General features: G+C 38.1%; 1 protein-coding gene across 3 annotated transcripts in view; it reads left to right on the forward strand.

The window, feature by feature from the left end:
- The window catches only part of brinp2 (bone morphogenetic protein/retinoic acid inducible neural-specific 2), a 281,900-nt gene that overhangs the window by 64,555 nt on the left and 199,339 nt on the right, over positions 1 to 18,006 (forward strand). The window contains exon 2 of one of the 3 annotated variants that reach the window (XM_078934943.1): positions 5,372 to 5,434. The exons of the other annotated variants lie outside the window; for them this stretch is intronic. The gene's annotated coding sequence lies outside the window, so the exon portion shown is untranslated. The remainder of the gene's footprint in view (positions 1 to 5,371; positions 5,435 to 18,006) is intronic. 3 annotated transcript variants of the gene reach the window in all.

Below are 18,006 nucleotides of genomic sequence, written 5' to 3' on the forward strand. Positions count from 1 at the left end.
CATCTGCACGGCTTTGCTGACATAAGAGGATCAAATGGAGACAAACAATCTGTATGCTGCAGAAGATGCAAACACGACTATGCGACTGTTTTTGCTAGTTTGAGGGTTCGTGTGGACCACAGAGGAGCTTTCTTTAAGCGCCGGTCATCCACATCTTGAAGTTCCTGTTGAAATACTCCCGACTCTCGTTCTCTGTGCAGGATTGCCAGATAGTGTCCCAGTTTTCAAGCCCAAAAGTCACCTGAAAACCATCAGACCCAACAAAAAACCGCCCGATCCTTCTATGACCCCGGACAATGGGGGTTCTTAAATGAAAATGCAAAATTGTGCATGGAAAAATGCATTGGTTTTATCCGAAAATCCTCACGGCAGATTTCTTCTCTGCTCTGTACCTGACAGAGCTCCACTATCTGTGCTCACAGATCCAGTCGTCACATCAAGCTTTCCCTTACACGTGATCACAGGCGGCCAGGCAGAGACCTGAAAGCGGAACCAGCCTGCTCGGGTCTCCTGAAACTTATGATATTTTTTTTTATTTTTATGGAGACAATAATTATAAATCAGGTCCTCTGGTTGTATTTTCCCCTCTCGGGTAAACACGGGACAGCAAGCTTTCAAACTCAGTCAGAGAGAGAGATGGAAAAAACGCTGAAGCGGCCGTCATCAAAGGAGCTGAAGCTTGAATGATCTCATGAATTCAGACATGGAAACAGGATTACCATGTAGAACTCTTCAACATTAAAACCTGATCTCTGAACATTCTCAGTGCATTCTTCCATACATGTAAATGAGATAAACACAGACACCGCTCCATGTAGCCATCAGGCTAAAAACATTGGCTGGTAGCACCTCCCACACGTGGCCTGGTGCGTTCACGGAACTTCAGTACATAGAAGATTAGCCGTAATCCAACAGCCACCCAGCCTAACTCAGTCCGCTACTATATTTTCATGAGAAAATAAAAAACGCAGAACCGACCCTAAAACTGCCCAAAGCCATTGTTACCCGCAAATTTAGAATCAAAACAGCCAGATCTGGCAACACTGTGGATGTGTTGAGGTGCATACTCCCCCCTAGTGTTGAGGGGTGTGCATTGCGCCGTCGTGTTTGCTTAGGCATCTTCGATCGATGTAGTTAGGGTGCTGCTGCTTATGTTTGAGGAAAGGAGTAGCCAATCACAAAAGTCTCTCCGCCTTGTCTGATTTGATTGACAGACAGACTCATTCTGCTGAAAAAGCTCATTATGAGATACATAATCCATTCTGAAAAACAGCAATGTGAAATAAAAACAAAGCTACTTCGTAAAATACTGCTTTTGAAATCCGAAGGTTCAGAGAAAATTTTAATAACATTCAACATGATTAAAAATGAATATTTTAAAATGCTGTTTTAAAATAATGAACAGGTTTTTAAAGCAAAATGAAATATAATTAATAATATAATGGCTAATTTAAAATCTTTGTGCAGGTTTTTCCCAATTTCATGATCTTTTTATATATTTATGAGAGATTTATTTGTTGACTGTGTATTTGCACGAGGTCATATTTATTTATTTAATTATGAACAGTTTAGGACTCCATACTGCAGGTCTCTTTTCCATTTAAATTATGTCCTTCTTAAGAAACACCTTTTTCTAACGAAGGTGCTATTTGTTTAAGATAATCGAGTTGACCTCATTTACCTCATAACAACCTAGTCCCATCTTTCCTTAAAATTAAAAATGATGTAGGATGCACCACAGACCAAGTGGACCACATTTCTGATGTTTTTCTGTTACACTGATGTCACCATGGGGTCTTATGGGTTAAAAATTAAATCTGCTCCTTCATACCTTCGTCGCTCGCAACCATACGGGTGCCGTAGGTTTTTGGGTCATCCCAGGCCATGGAGGGACATGAAGGTGCGGCTGCATCTTAAGGGGAGTGCAGGTGTGTCTTGAGGTTCCCTTTAGGCTCGTAGGGCCACCTTAAGGGACGTCGTGAGAATTGAATGTACCATTGTTGTGCATGTGGTAAATGTATGCCCATATGCCACACTCCAGTCCAAAGGTGCCCAAATTCTGGCCTTGGGGGGCCGGCCTCCTATGGGTTTTCCAGAAATCCTATCTTATCTGCTGCTGATTACCTGGATCAGGTGTGTTTAGCCATTAGAAAGAGCTTCAATGGCAGGTTGGTTGGAAACCTTGTAGGTAACCGGGTCTCGTGGCCTAGGACTTGGCACCCCTGCTCTAGTCAACAGAAAGGTGGCTCCTTGCTGATGTCGTGCAAAGGCTGTGCAGCTGCTATGTACCATTCCGTAGGATGCTGTAATGTCCACAAGTTGTGCAAAGGCAACAAGAGCTTGGTAGAGAGAAAAAGTCCAGATAGCAGGAGAAAAAAAATAAAAATAAAACTCACAAATTCACAGATTCTGGGGCTCCAACAATGTTTTTCCATGTATTGATACTGACCATCAGCCCTATAAAACCCTGTTGGACGCTGTTGGATGGCTCAATAAAGCAGAAGCTGTACAACCCAAGTGTCACAATCACAAAAAAAGGAAGCAAACTTAGGGTGCGCTTCAGTCACGTGAGGCAAACCTTTAATGCACTGCTCCACCACTTTGACTGTCACAACGGCAACACAAACCACCCTCCTGTCTAATTTGTCATAGTCAGAGTTTAAGCAAGGAGCACGCAACAGGCACGCTCTAACCAGGTTTGGAGGTGTTGAAAAAATAAAAAGTTCATCTGCATCTTACCTACTTCACCCCTACTTACCACTAGGTGTTGTGTAAGTGTTCGTTGTGACCAGTCGGCCGCAGCATGCCCAAAGAAAATGTTTATGCTCTATGGCAGGGGTGGCGAACAAGTTTGACACCAAGAGCCGAATTTTTTCACTGTGAGAGTCAAAGAGCCAACCCAACACACTGACCTGCCAAGACATACACACACAAACACGCAATTAAAGCTGTATTATTTTCCATAGCACATTAAATACATTACATTTCAGTTTTGTGTAACTTAAATACATTTTTACCTTCATATCTTGCTTTCATATGTTTTTTTATTTAAAATTGAAATGACTGACTTTTTGCATCAAAAGCAAATAATTTATTAGATGTTAATACATTGCAATGATTCAGTTCATTCTTCAATGTAGTAAGCAAACAAGTGCTAAGTTACCATTAAACTGGCTACGTTATTCGCGACTAATATGTCCACATTTAAAACCCAGTAACTTACACACAAACACATACAGCCAAACGGCATGCAAGTCACTTCTGCTCATTGCTCCCTGGCTCATGGTTTTACACTGAAGATTTCCCACTTCCCATGAGCCTTAGGGGCTGAAGGCGGGGCTAATCCCCAGCCCAGTTGTAGCCTCTCTGATCTGTTCCTATACGTGAGTGTCAGTCAGAACGGACCAATGCCTTGATTTCACGTGTTTCAAGCTAATAAACAGGCACTCGCAGACATATGTTGAGGAGACCATCGACAGCAGATTGAGAGCAGCTCTTTCACACACGGGTATTTCTCCGTTCTCCAAAACGTAACAGGGCCTTCTTTCAAAGAGATTTCAGCTCATTTATCTCCGGTTCCCTCGCTGTCTCATCAGTGACAAGCGGGGATCAGTCAGTCTCTGCATTAAAGGATCGATGAGAAAAGTGATCTGCGGTCGTTTCCGTCCAGTTGCACAAGCAGCGTCAAGTTCTGTGCTTTATTCATTCATTGCAGCTTCTGCTGTGAGCTCCGCAAAGAAGGAGAGTGGAATGATGGCCGTTTTGAATGTGCACTATGAAAAGCTTCAACTTGTTCATAAAGGAGAAAATTTGTGTCAGATCAGGAAGAGTTTTTGATATTCTCTGGGATATGTTTTGTTATTTTCTGCCATGAACCATTTTACTGCTTCCAAAAGCTCATAATAATAATCATAGTGACGCCATTCTGTTCAGTGAAAAAGTAAGAATCTTCCAGAAACGTCCTGTGTTTTTCTTTATACTCTGAATTTCACCATTTTGACCATGAGGATAACAGTCTGCACGCACATCAAATCTTCATTTGTGTGTTCCGGTGTGGGTACCGGATGTTCTCGGGTTGCCGGATGTTCTCGGGGTCCTTCGGGGTCCTTCGACCAATGATGACGTCACACTATTTGATTGGCTGTAAGTTGCCACGACCAATGAGTTAACGTCGCTAAGTTTTTTTAAAAAACTTTATTGACAATTGCGGTATCGTACATTAACAATGACATAAACGTTAACAACGAACAATAACGATGTAATCAATATTGCCTCGAAGATCAGTCACCATTGCAGAATATAACATATTGACATAGAAAATATAGAAAAAAAAGAATAGAGGGGAAAAAAAGAAACAATGAACATAACACACAAATAAATAAGAACATAAGTAAAATAAAATAAAGGAACATAGAAAAAATCTAAGTAGTCTAATACTAGTTAAGTTAGGGGTACTCGTGAAGTTTTTATTTCTGAACAAAACTAAGCAATTTCAAGCCATTCTTCTTTTTCAGATAATTAAGTGATTGAAAGCAAAAACAGAGCTCTTTATTAAATGTTATAAAAGTGGTTTGGTCTTCAAAACTTGACCTCACCAAGATGGCGGTGCTCTCCTCCCATGAGGAACCACGTGATGTCTCCTCTAGTGATATAACTCATTGGAAGGACCCTGAAGGACCCCGAGAACATCCAGCAACCCGAGAACATCCGGTACCTACACCGGCATTGGGCGTAACCTGCGCAAATGAGAGAGCCGCATGTTCGCCACCCCTGCTCTATGGCCTCTCGAGTGGCCTACAATCATAAAATGACATCGGGGCCACTTGCCCTGGCAGATCTGTCTATGTTTTGACCTGCAGACAAAACCAATAAGGGCAGCTTCCATTTTCTCCTTTTGATCTGAATTGTAAAAACATTTCATCGCTGACATGTTTTCCAGAGGTAGATGGTAAAATTGGAATCACTTTAAGTTTGTGCAGTCCAACCTGGCAGTGCAGGATATTATATGTCTGTAATAACGCAGCTGAAAACCCTGCAGCAGACCTGCCTGCAGTGCTGCATTTTTCTCTTATTTATTATGTGCGACTCATTTCCCATTCTGTTTCTTGCTCCTTACGTCTATTTATCCCCCTCTTGTTCTCTCGTTATGCTTCATCATCTCTCATTTATTCCTTCCCTTCTATCAACCCCTTTTTTTTAATCTTTTTGCCCATCCCTTTTGCTTAATACCCCTGCCCTCTATTTCAGCATGTCTTAACGGTGGCCCCTGGGCCTTCATTATCCTGTTGTGCAGTAGCCACTCCTTTCAACCTGCCGCCACTTTGGGATTAACGCTATCTCCATCTCTGTCACTTGCTTATCTATTTTCTAGACTCTTGAAATAAAGCTCGGCCAGACGTGTGATGTACTTCAGATTACTGGAAGCGGGAGGCAGGTATGAAAATCTCTCGCCGATTAGACGCCCTTCCTCAGACTGTGTGGTGCTGGTGGTGGTGGTTGGGGGGGGGGGGGGGGGGGGTGCTGTGTGTGTGTGTGTGCACAGACTGCTGCCAAGCTTCTTAGAGATCCACTGATACACTTCAAATCTTAAATCCCAAAAAGGTGAGGGAAAGTTTACCTTTGTGTTTTGCCTCTTCGCCATAGACCATTCTTCTTGAAAAACGCCACTAATCCTTCATAGTGTGGACTATCTTGACAGAAATAAAGTCCCAAAAAAATGTATTCTGAGCCTTAACCTTGCAAATAAATTTTCACCATAACCCCTTATAATTCCTCAGACATTAACCATAGCAATAGGACCAATGAAAAAAGGAAAGAATCATAGAACAATGCGAAATACATGCTTCACTTTAAAACTAGGGCTGTAATGTCAATAATTTTTTGTAATTAATTCATCGTGACCTGTGATTAATTAACCTATTTTAATCAAACCTTGTAATTGCTTTTAAAAAGCCTCATTTTGAGATATTTTTATTTAAATTCATGAAATTCTAGCCTCAGTAAAAGATCAAATTACAACCACAAAAGTGTTTTTTTGACTTTTTTAAAAATTTTATTATAACAGACATCCAACCTTTAACTTTTACGACAACATGGGGGATTTTTGTCAAACGTATGACACAAAAGCAAAACATCGGGTCCAGAGTGTTCTAATATAACACATTATTAATAATAATAATTAATTGATACTTTATTTATCCTACAATAGGGAAATTTTTCTCCGCAATTGACCCCTCCCCTGGGTGAGCTACCCAGCCTAAAACAGTAGGAACACTTTTCTAAATAATCAAAAACATATTGACCGCATACTTCTTATTAAAACCATAATATACAGTATGTTGACATACCTTATTTCCCAGTTAACTGTCCCATGTATCCTCCATTGATTTACGGTGAGGAACACCTTGTTGGGCTTTATTCATTACATCACAGATACAGTAATAGCTGTGGCGTTGTGGCTTTGCGTTAGTTCTGTTAAGAACTACAAAGTCACACATCAACAACGTCACAGCAGTGGACAACAAGTTGGAGTTCCAATAAAATGTTCAAGCAAATAAATGGTCGGACCTTTGTTTTTTATATTTGAGACAATGACAATAGTTGAAAAACCAAAATGTGATTATTCATTTGTTTGTAAATAATTATTCGCAATTAATGCAGCAATTTGACACCCCTATTTAAAACGTTGAGTATAGTTTGTCCCAATCCCACAGTGTTGACAGAAGGTGTCAACTTTTTTTTCACTCTATATACTATATACTGTCGAGTTGGCTTGGTGACTCTCGTGATGCTTTTTAAAGTAAGTTAAACTGTATTGAATGGATGTGGTTTACTTGTAATGAGTCAAATGGTTCATTATAAAATAGTTTTATTACCAATATGACATCAACTATTTTCCAAATGCCTTTAGTAACATTGGAAAACAATAAATCAGCAAATTAGTTTTAAAAACACTTTTCTAAGTCCTATTTTCTTGCCTTTGAAAATTCATTTTAATAATTTCTGATACATTTTTGATCAATTTTCAAACTGTTGGCACTTCTGTGAATTGAAATGGACGCCATCCATACGTCACTATCAAATCTGAGTCTCTGATTGGTCAAAGTTTATACCAGCCGTAGTTTACTTTCAAAATACATTCAATGGCCTTACAAAAAGTTGTAGAAATGCCTGAAAGCGAGTTTTAAACACCGAAGTCTGAAATTCGCTACCTTTTATTGAAAGTACGGTAGTTGCATGAACACACGAGTTTCCCATTCGTAGAGTCTTTGGTGAGAATTACTCATGGATTTCAACTCACGGTCAGGCCGCACACTCTCCCACAAAACCACTCCAAACTTTCACTGTGTGTGGACAATCTTACAGATCATCTTATGTACTTGTCGGATACATTTTGTGATTTTGTATCAAAAAACATTATTTTAAGTTAGTTAAGTAAAAATGTGGGGAAGAAATGAGCACTGAAGAGATAAAGAAGAGTAAAAACAACATGGTTTCTTTTTTTTATTTGAAATTTTTAAAAATAAGACAGTAACAAATATTAATTTTGACATTGCCAACTAACAAATTAATTTAAGTTGAGTAAATGTAGTTCTCTGCAGCAGCATTTATGCTACAGTTTTGCAGAGCAAATTCATTGTTTTTTCTCTCTTAACAACAATTATCCCATCAATAATTCTTCCCCTGCAGGTAGTTAGCCTCTTAGAGAAGCATAGGCACCTGTATGTGACAAATGAGGAGTCTCTGAGGTAATGAACGCTTGCATGCTTGGCTTAGAAGTTCCTGAAGATATAATTTACTGCAGATCAAAGTGATATTTCACAAACAGTGGTATAAAATGCTATCAGGATCTGTGAGGAGAAAGTGCAAATTATGGCACGGAAACATCTGTTGGGCATATTGGAATCATTTCCTGGGTGTTCTTCATCAAAATTTAAAGCACATTTCAGGAACTTTATCCACAGGTGTTCTGCCTCTGCCGTGCTCCGTTTCTGCCTCGTAGATCATGCAAATTTATGGTTACGGCGGTTGCCTCCCCTAAAGGTCTTTGGCAAGATTTATGCATGCTGTTTTGTCCTGGCTATGATTACCCAAAAAAAGAAAAGAAAAGACAAACATGCCTGTGGAATCAAAGAGACAGCAGGACGTAAGTGAGAGGTGACAGAAAGGTTTTGTATCTAAATTTAGGGCCCAAGTTAGCAATGTTTCCTCATGCAAATGTCTGTTCACATATTTCAGACTGACAACAGAGTGATTGTCACTTTTTTGTGTTATTTACTTTTTTAACCCCCTATTTCTACTTGTTGATGGCTTTCTGAACCATCTGCTTGCCATGCATCACCTGACATGTATGTTATTTGAATGTGTGCGCCACACACGCAATATGAAAGTTATACATCGGTGGTACACGCTTGAAAAGTCTGCTAGACATACGTAGAAAGGTCGTGGAAAGCAACAATTATGCGTATGATCTTGCAAAAATCACGCACAGCTGCATAAGATTTATGTAATAATTTTGTACAAACTACGTGAAATATGCGCAAACTGTGTAGTTCTCAACTGACCAAATATTTTGAATATCTGCACACATCAAGAAACACTTATGAGTTACGTATATCACACACGTCACGAAATTTCATACGTGGAAAATGCGCAAAATGTAGGCCAAAACAATTTGACTGTTTCCTGTGCCGTGTCACGGGAAACAGTCAAATTGCTTTGGCAACCACCTCCCAACCCAATGTTTACATCTAATTTACAAAGTTGTTGTTAAGCTTCTGAAACATAAAGCCAAAAATACAGAGATCTAGCCAAAAACAATTATTTTCAAGATGACATTTGCATATTTACCGGTTGTTTACAAAGAGTTTTATTTCAGGAGTCCCTTGCAACACTTGTCTTTCTTATGAAGAAAAAAGTAGTTTTTTTTCTTTCTCCTAGTAATGAAAGTGTTTGTTTGCAAATTTCTGCATTGTTTTACAGTTTTTTTTATGTTTTTAACTTATTTACACCACACACCATATATTTTTTTAGGTTTTTACACTCCTGGAAAATATTCGTAGGAACTACTAATTTATGCACTTATTTTTAAACTAACCCTTTTTAGGATGCTTAGGATAAACTTTTTTTAAATATGATGTCATAAGATCCATATTTTATTGAGATACAAAGATAACAAATAATATTAATCTTTTAAAGCTTTTTTCAGAAAAACCTTGTGTTTAGGTCATCTCAAAATACACACGTACATCTAATGCATAAAAAATTGTCTCTCTCTCCCTCTCTCTCCATATATATATATATATATATATATATATATATATATATATATATATATATATATATATATATATATATATATATATATGAAAGGTTTGTCTAAATTGACAAGTGGGTTACTGCACTTATGGCTACAGCAGAGCAGATAATACAGTCGAGTGAGGACAAGCAAAAAATGGCTCCGCTTTATGCTAATCCTTAAGCTTCTACTCTGGTCCTCTCAAAGAAACTGCTGAGGGAAGTCAATTGAGCAGATTGCTGTAATCATTTCAGCACACAGACATTCGCCTTTAAAGTCACAAAAGGGTAAAAAATGTCAAAGTTTTATGAAAAACTAAAAGACTAAAAACATGATCTTTGTCTAAGCAAATAGAAAAACAAACACACCAATCATTTCTCATTCATGGCTAAATTCAAACTGAGATCTGATTATGTGTGCTTTGTGTCATCTGTCATGCACGAGGTGCCCCTTTTGCCTACATGGATTGACAGCAACACTCATAACCGTTTCACAGTGTCAATTATTGCGCTGCACAGTCATTGATGGAATGGCTACACCGAAACTCTTAAAGACGGCTAACCCCCAACACAACAATCAAAAGACTTCAGGAGCAGGCCAAAGGCAGTGAGTCACTGCATGAACAATTTCAAACTTAGAAAAAAAAACACAACAATTACTCTCTGGAATAAAGAAACGGGTTTGATTGTGGAATGCAGTGGTCTCCATTTCCACAGAGGGTACACACTGGCACCCTCTTGATTTTCAGCCTTACGTGTTGTTGCCAAATTCAGTCAGTGTGAGTTTGTGAGTTTGCTGTGTGACACTAAGCCCAAATGAAAATAATTGAGTTGAAAAACGCCAATCTTCCTAAAATGTTGCCAAATCTTTTCAAAACTAATAATTATATATATATTTTTGTGATTGACACAGGGGTTGCTCACTAAATGAATAAATGTACATTTAAAAAGTATTTTTTCAGATTAAACATAGTAATGGGTCACTTTTTACCCACAAGACACCAGTAGGAAAAGAAAGAGCAGATATTCTGCTAATGGTTCAAAGTCAAAGTGTGTAGTATTTTGCAATTCAAGTTTGAAAACCTAATTCATGTAGAAAATTATTCTCACTTAAGAAATGTTTAAAAAACAAAGGGTCAATGCATTTTTTCTGCATAACCTTGGCAATAAGTATTGCATTCACAGTGTATCGAAAAGATGAAAAAAGGTTTTTTTAATGTATTAGTTGGAGTCAGGGTGCAGAATGTGAGTGGAGATGGGATCAGTTGTCCCAGAGACTTACAGGAGCAGTTGGTCTGATTATGAAGGGCAGTTGGCGGACTAATTCCGAGGACTCACTGCTTCAGGGATAAAAGGCATTTCTCAGTTGGAAGCATGGATATTTGAAAGCCTTGTTCTGGGTGCCAGGTGGACAGAATTCAAACAAATGATGGCTTGGGTGTGTGAAGTCCATGCAGATGCTACAGATTTTCTGAGGCGGCCTGGTCTGAAGATAGGTTTCAGGAAAGTGGACTGAATCCCAGTGACTCTCGGGTTGCTGGCGTGACCGGAGCGGTGAGCCAAAAGGTTCTAGAGGAGTTCTTTTATGTCTACTGACATTTAAACAAATGTTAGGAAATAGAACTTTGATTATTATTGAAACTAATCAGATGCTGCGCATGAAAATGTGTAATTTAAGACTGTTCAGCCATGGAGAAATATCAGTAACAGTTCTAAAGCTTGAAGAAATCTCCCCTTCAATTTACCACTGCAGCCTACAAAGTCCTGTAGAGGCTCAGCACAGCCCATTCACATGTTTAAAATTGGGTGAAGAAGAAAAAAATAGGATTAAAAAATAATTTAAAAAATACATTTAAAAGAGGAAAAAAGGGAACAGGATGACATAGTTAATGTGTGAAATTATCTGATAACTACTGAAAAAGGAAAAAAGCTGCTGGGGTCTTTTGTGTTATGGAACAAGTGTGTTCTTGTGCTCGTTTGAACTTTTTTTTTTAACATATTCTTAAAGCGATTTGTCCATATTCTAGTCTATTCTCACACTATAGGGCTCACCAGATTATAAGGCTCTCCGTCAATAAATGGTCAATTTTCGAACGTATGTCTTATATAAGTCGTACCCAACTTTAATCCTTGCGCTATCTTGTGGGGCCAAAATGACCCCACCCTTTGACGTGTTATCCCTACCATGACAAAGGTGGATAGGATTTCATGTAATCCATGGACACCAATGAAGATCACATATTGAAGAAGAAAGGTTCAGGACACTGTCTGGTGGGGGCCAGATGACCCCACTCCCTCGTTAAAGTGCCTTCGATAGCACAAGGGATAAGGTGCATTAAGCGAGACAAAACAGTCAGATATAAGTCTGTCAGTCAGACTTTATTGACTACGTTCACAGTAACTCTACAACTTATTTGTAACACGCTACACATTAGCCACGCTAGCACGAGCCTTGTTTGCGTATGTATAATGCCTGTAACTCCAAACCTTGTTGGCAACATGTAAAAAAACAGACTAGTATCGTTAAAACAAATGTTACTGCGACTACAATAACTCCCTGCTTTGTAAGTACCATGTAAAAAACACAGTCTGACACTGCTACACGTTAGCCTTATTAGCGTATTCCCAATATTACCTGAACTATTTTGCAACATGTAAAAAGACAGACTAATAGCCTATTGCTAAAACAAGTGTTACTGTGACTATGCTAACTCCAAACCTTGTTAGTAACTTGTAGAAAATTCCAACTTCAAAACACTGCGTAGGTGTGTACAAATTTGAGGGCTGCATCAGTGGCGGTTCTACACCAACTTACTCCCTGGGCGAGTAACCCCACAGCCCCCCCCCCCCCTGCACATATACAAAATTTGACAACATCCTGTTGTTTCCCCTATCAATTTTCTATATTCGTATTACAGGGGGGTTATACTCAGTCACACAGGGGGCCTAAATTAAAAACACGCTTAAGGTTTTGGGCCGAAGAAGATAAACATTAACTGAACTACACACTAAAGCTAAACTTTTAAAACTTTTAAACTGAACTTTTTAACATAAATATGAATAAAAACAGGAACACAAGTTAACTTAAACCCTAAATAATTTTTAATATTTTGCTCTCCATAGAAATATATTCTATCAAAATTATACAAATATGAACATGCTGCAGAACAAAACAAAGAAAGCCTGGAAATATTAATAAGAAATTACAAATCAAATATTTCCGTTTTTTTTTTTTTTTTGCTCTTTTATCATTTTTTAGAGCATTTCTTTTAGAGCTGGACTCCTGCTACATTTTTAGCAATAATTTCTTAATGTGTGATGTCCTGTGTGTGTCTTTGTGAAACATATCAGAGGGATTAGATCTAATAAAAAACTTATTGTGATTAATATTTTTATGTCTTATAAAACATTAAAGACTAAATCATAGAATTCATCAGTGGGATTACTCCAAAAATATTTGGCATTTCCCTAAATTTGTGCAACACCAACAGTAGAAATCCTCCCAAAAAACTCAATCCATAAAAAATGGTGTGCACCCACCACCCCTGTTACGGTTTCTGTTTCTTTGCCCTTGTGGTTTGTTTCCTTTTTGTTCTGGCATGTTTTGACTTTAACTTCCTGTTTTATTTTGTAGGGTTTCCTGTTTTGTTTTTGTTGTGAGTTTTACTTTGGTTCCCCATCCTTCCTGATTGTGTTCACCTGTGTCTCGGTTGTCTGTATGTATTTAAGTCTTGTCATTCCCTTCTAGTCCCTTGTTAGTCTGCTCTCCCCGTTTCGAGTGTTTCGAGTTTCTAGCCTGCCGTCTGCAGTGGTTTTGGTTTTGTGTCCTTAGTTTTGTTTATTAAAGCCCCCGTTCCCCTGCAACCTCCTGCCTCCTCTCGCTCTCTGCGCCTGGGTGCTTCCTCCCTTCTCCTCCCGTAACAACCCCTCCCCCTCCCCTTCCCTCTGACACACGCGGCTCCGTCTCTATGACGGGAGGCACAGCAGCGGGTCAGAGTTGATTGTCAGATAGAAAAAGACTCCCAATCACCTGTTAGTGTGATTCAGCCACCGGCGAGTTGCGCTCCCCTCTCGAGTTTTTTGACTTGTGTTCCAAAGACTACCGCAAAGAGGTGTGGCCGCAAGCGTCTTGCAGCAGAGGGCGGTGCTCACGTGCGCGTCGGGTCTGCTGTGTCGGAGCAAGTAATTGTGGGAAATAATCCCCATTGCCTGCTTTTGTCAAAATTGGGTTGAGCACGGGTGTTTGTTCTGCCTAATTCCTTTTCATGTGCCTGTTTTACGTTGTTTCACTCTGAGTTATTTCATTTTTTTTTCTTTTTTTTTTGCACCATAAGTGTGAAGAGGAAACAGGATGAAGACATTCTTAAGAGTCTGATGTGTAAATCTCAAAGTGTTAAGTGTCGGCAGCTGAAGCAATTTCAAATTAAAAGCGCAAAGCGTCCTCCTTGAATATTGTAGCACATTATATGTAACGCAGGGCACGGCAAATGCCGCCCCCTACGAAGTGCCGCCCTGGGCGACCGCCCACATCGCCCATATCAAAAACCGCCACTGGGCTGCATCACTGGGCTGCATCATTCAAAGGCGGTGGCGTTCCTGATTTATTAGCAGGGTCCTTCATCAAATGGATAGGCTGGACGTTAATAGCTGTGAATTCGGATGAGTCTAGCCTTTATATCCAGCCGTTCAAATATTCCTGGCTGATTTGATCCAACTTTTAATTTTGGAGGTGCAATTATAAAAAAAGGTGTAATTATTTTTAACTCCGGGTCCCGCTTCACAGCCCGCCATTGTTATCAGAAAATGTCTGGGTTCGGCTGTAGTGCATCTTGGGATTTGTACAGCATAGAAGAATAAACCAGTACAATCCTCGAAATCTGGAAAAAGACGGCGGCATTCGTTGGTCGCATTCAAAGGAGTCATTGAATTAGGACAACGCTTGTCGCAGCGTTGTAATGTAAGCAGCCAACCAAAGCAACCCAGGGAGAACACAGCCCACGAATTTGGACACACCCCATTATAGCCACATTAGCATTAGCCATGTTAGCGTATTCACAATGCCTGTAACTCCAAACCTTGTCTGCAACATGTAAAAAACAGAACGATTTAGCTAAAACAAAAGTTACTGTGGCTATGCTAACTCCCAACTTTGTTAGTAACAGCTTAAAAAAAAAAAACGCATTCCGACACTGTTACATGTTAGCCATGTTAGTGTATATACAATAACACCCAAGATTGTTCTCGTAAACAAAAACAGACAGTATTTTTTACAGAGGGCTGTGTACGATGTAAATTTTTCAACATCAATAAGCACAACCAGAATTAATTCAAAAATAAGACACTTCAGATTATAAGTGCATTGTTGTTTTTTGATGAAAATTTATAATTTTAAGTGTCCCTTGTAGTGCGAAAAATACAGTACTTTTGATTGATTTTTAGTTTCAGAGGCGTATTTAGGGTGGGTCTTTTGGAGTCTTAAGAAGAATCTAAGGCTAATGAGCTCTTACCATTTTCTTATTCTTACTGCAATGAAGAGAGATGTCAACCCTCAAAAAGAATCTTCAGAAAGGCAAAAGAAACCTTAGAGCCACTACATCTGCAGAGCGACAGTAGTTCATTACAAATTAAGTGAGTTGTGGCACGGAGCAACCCCGCCCCACTTCCCCTCTCCGTTGTGGAGTGGAGTGGGGATTTTGTGGCAACCCAGCATATAAGCTTTTTTTAAGTCTGTTCCTGATTCACAACAATTTGAATAAAAATATAGTCAGAAAGGCAATTTTAAGCTTTATGTTCTTTACACGTCTTCCATCAAAAACATGTTAAGAACAACAAAAACCTGTTTTTCATCAGAATTGGTTCTTTAAAAATGAAAATGATTTTTTTCTGTTCTTTTAATATTGGATGTAAAAAAAAAATCTGTTCAGAAATCAGAATTTCAAAGCAGGTGCGCCAAATTAAAAGCAGAAATTATTTATTAAAAAAAATATTATATGTAAAATAACTTTTCAAATGCTAAACAATTGGGTGGGTTGGGGAGGAAGTAATAATAGAGAATATAATTGCAGTCCTCTCTGTCATCTGCTGGCAGGATAAAGCAGCATTGTTGCACCAAAGATCTTTAACTAGCTGCATGTCTGCGTCAGACTTGCTTAAAGGTCAGGCTATTGTGTGAAATTAGCAAAGACAGAAAGGTCATTGAGATTGTTTCTGGCTAATAGATAAGACCTGGGGCCTTAATGGGTTCATGTTTCATTCTTTTTTTTTTCTTTTTCCATCAGCAGAGGATAATGCACCAGAGCTCTGCTTTGACTGAACTTCTTCTCTCTCTCACACACATACTCACACACACTGAGGCACAAAGAATGGCATTCACACATGAATGTAAATTCAAAAAACACGGATGATGAGGTTTAAAATGGGAGGTTGAGAAAAGTCAACGAACAAGATATGAGACGCAAATGGCTGCATAAGAGTTTGTGTCAGTTCTTCTGCCAGGGTTTGTACACTTCTCTTTGTAATCTCACAGTTTAAGCAGAAACTGATAAAAGAGGTGCGTTCAGGAAGTCCTGTTAAATCCTAAAAAAGCTGAGGTGCGTGTCTGAATAATAAATAAGAGTAAAAAGAGCGTACCAAGTGACAAGAGTATAAGGAAAGATCAAATATGAATTTTATCTGCCTGCAAATGAAAACAATCCCACATAAAGAAAAATGCTCTTGTCAAATTATCTTTTCTTTAAGTATTAGCAGATACTCTTTTTTTACTTTTACTCTCCTGCCAGCTCAGTCTCTAGTTTATCTATTAAATAAAAACTTGTTCCAAGACTTAAAAAACGGATATTTTTCACTTCATATTTTTTTTCTTTTCGCTTTAGTGCATCTGTGACTTTCCTTAACCTAGATAAATCAGTAAAGGCTGATATCACAAATATTAAATTCAAGAAACAGTTTGGACCCATTATGTTTAAAGTAAAACACCTTTAAATCAAAATGTATTTCCAGCATAGTTAAATGCAAAGAAGATAAAACCAGTAAGTGCTAAAAGTTTGGGCAGCTGGCTCAAAAGCACATAAAGTGGACAGTGTATAGAGCAAAAATGAGAGTAGTGCAAGAATATGAGCCAAACTGTGGGTTTCAGTGCTGAATACACAGGATTTTTATGACACTTTCATTTTTGGACAAAAAATAATCAGTATTAGCCATGAGATGTCCCTTTAAGCTGCCCAAAAACAATTAAATGCGGTAAACTAATAGGTAGAACTGATCAGGGTATCTGCACAACTTTAACAAAAAACACAACTTTATGTTAATGTATCCACTGCACAGGCAATATAACATTAAGAATGGATATGTTAATCTAACTCATAAGGAAAATTGCTAAAATAATTCAGTACTATCACTTTAGGCTTAAAAAGTGGAGACATTAGCCATATTTAATTCTTTCCTGTTTGTGACCTTTTGAATAAAATCAGCAAAAAGTAAAACTAAACTGTTTTTTTTATTTTTTTTATTAGATAATAAAACATTTGGCTTGGATTGCTTCACTTTAGGGCACTACAACACAAGGAAACTTGAAATAAAATGACAACTGCTTCTTGTTTAGTAGTAGAATGGCCCACAACACTACTTTACCTTTACCTGCTAATGTTCAATTATTTTGTCCACAGCAGAAAAAAAATAATAAAATAAATTAAATAATAATAATTAAAGTCTGACTCATAATTTGTTGAAAAAGAAGTTAGCAAGTGGGCGATCATTTACTGTCATTTACTTTTTAAAAGCATTTTGTTTTTTGTTAGAAAGATAAGGCATAAAGTGTGAAATGATCGTGCATTGCATTTTATGCATTTTCCTGTTTTGTGAAGCACTTTGAATAGCTTTGTGTACGAATCGTGCTATACAAATAAACTTGCCTTGCCTAAAATATATAGTAGTTTGTAGATTTTATAAATATTTTTAGGTTGTTTAAGTTTAAAACTGTCTCTCAACAATTCAAGTGAACAATTTCAGCCCTATAGACACGAGTAGGTTGAATAAATATAGAATAAATCTGGTGCTATTGAGTAGGTAGTAAGTTTATTTTACTGAAAAAAATAAGATTATTTTTTAAATTATCACAATGAAATAAGTGTAAATTGGCATCTAATTGTAGTTAAAAAAAAATCTGTGTGACACATGAACTCAAGATGTGTCAAGTATTTTCAGTTGAGTCATTTTTAAGTGTAAGACATGATCTCAGCAGCTCCTCCGGGTGCCTACACCCTCTGGTTCTTATACAAGGATCACAGCAGGACTGCTAGATACTTCCTGAGAAATGTATTCATCTCCATTAATGCAATTTTTTTCATTAATTGGTTAAAACAATCTATTTTTCAGGGTAAATGGAACTAAAAAAAAGTACTACCAGTAATAACTTTTAGAATTTGTGACCAAAAATACTTCAAGTCCTTCAAAATTCAGTAATATTCTAATTCTAAATTATAATGTGTTGCATCTACTTGTGTTTGTCGTTCGTTGATGTGCGCAGGTGTCTGAGGGTTTTGGCCAATGGGTCTTCATGTTAATTTGATTTTGAGCTGTTCAAAATTTTTCGTCGGTTGAGAATGACTCATTTTATATGTATTTCATGTAGTTTATATGCAATCATTGCATAAATACATACGCAAAGTTGTGGCTTTTCACGACTATTCCACATTTGTACAGTATAACAGA

Source organism: Oryzias latipes, chromosome 17 (genome assembly GCF_053564925.1).
Source record: "Oryzias latipes strain Hd-rR chromosome 17, Olatipes_Hd-rR_3.1".
Lineage (NCBI taxonomy): Eukaryota > Metazoa > Chordata > Actinopteri > Beloniformes > Adrianichthyidae > Oryzias > Oryzias latipes.